Genomic DNA, 1543 nt, shown 5'->3' with positions numbered 1-1543 from the left:
GAACCATCAAAAATTTGGGGAAGGGGGAATTCCTTTATTAAGAGCAATGAGATTTCCTTTTTGTACCTGGTGTCATATCCTATAGCTACAAATTATACTTCTTATGCTAATATTTCCTTTAGGAGATCTGATTTATTCGACTTCAGATATGTTGATAAATGCCCATTGTTGAAGAATTTCTGGTTGTTTAGAAAATAATTCCAAAATTATCTTAGTATGGGTACGCTACAGTACTTAATATTTTATTCAGGTTACATTTTTTAATTGGCATTAAGGGTTTTCAGTACAAAGACTAAAAGATACACAAAACACATTAAGTTCAAACCAATGGAAGGGGTTCGTGCTTCCGATTTTCATTCTCCTTTTCCTGTCTAACCTCTCTGTGTCACTTTCACTGCAAATGCTCTTCAGCTTTCTTCTCTGCCTTAGTTTGTGCGCATCTGCAGACCACAACCTACTCTTCTCGTGACACTGAGATAGGTGCAACAAGGGATGGGATCAAGGATCTCCGTCACGCCTTTCTAAAGGCGAGGAGCGAGCTACACACAGAGAAATAACAAGTTTCTGTTTTGTTTTTATATGATCTTAAGTTTACCTCTAAGGACAGTGGATGGACACGGGGAAGGAATGAACACATCTTTTGCAGGAATGTTGTGACAGACTGACTGACAAATATTTGGTAACAAATTTGTACAAACAGGCAGTTTTTGTTTTCATTCCTGACAGTGCGTAAATTTATTTCTGGCTGGCAGCAGCTATGTCCTAACAGTAAAAAGCAACCTTGGCTAACTTTGATACCTTATGTAGCACAAGAGTAAGTTGAATTTTAAAGCATCTTTATGTGTTTACTGATGATTAACTATTCTCAGTGCAGGAAATAAATCTCTCCCCATTGAGAAATTCTCCCCAAATTACGTGAACCAATGAATTGGAGCAGATTTGTGTTTTTCCTTCTAACATCTCCGTTTAAGAGTGACTCTGGGAAAGTCACAAATAGCTTCTTCAGAGCTTCAAGGCCACGGTTTCTACACTCCATTCTCTCTGCCTTTTCAGGTCAGTACGTCCTGATGAAGAATGCACAGAAAGCTCAACGTGCTCCCAAACTTGTGGGATTTCTCGAAGTCTCAGAAACGACTGAACGTATTTTAAGGCAGCAGGAGGCCGGGAGCTGCTGAAGTTGAGCTGGGGCGCTGGGGCCCACCCCACACCCTCCGAGTCCGGCGTCCCGCTCAACTTCCCGCGGAGCGGCCGGGGTCGGGGCCTGCGTGTGTGCGTCCTCCCCGGCTCCGGCCCGCGGCTGGGAGTCCGCGCTCGGAAGCGGTTCCCGGGCTCGGCTGGCGGGGCACACCCCCGGCCAGCCCCGCCGCGGGCTCGGGCGCCTTCCTCGGGGCTCGGCGACCTCCGACCCCGCGGCCGGGGGGTCCGCCGAGGAGCTCCGGCGCCGCGCCGCCACGAGTTGGTGCGCGGGACCCCGAGCGGCCGCCCCGCGCACGCCGGCCCCGAGGCGGGGGGCGGGCCAAGCCGGCCCGCCGACCACGCAGGC

The sequence above is a fragment of the Psammomys obesus genome, unplaced genomic scaffold, assembly GCF_907164565.1.
Source record: "Psammomys obesus unplaced genomic scaffold, mPsaObe1.curated_primary_1811, whole genome shotgun sequence".
NCBI lineage: Eukaryota > Metazoa > Chordata > Mammalia > Rodentia > Muridae > Psammomys > Psammomys obesus.
The sequence above is the reverse complement of the archived record's forward strand: the minus strand, read 5'-3'. Positions refer to the sequence as shown.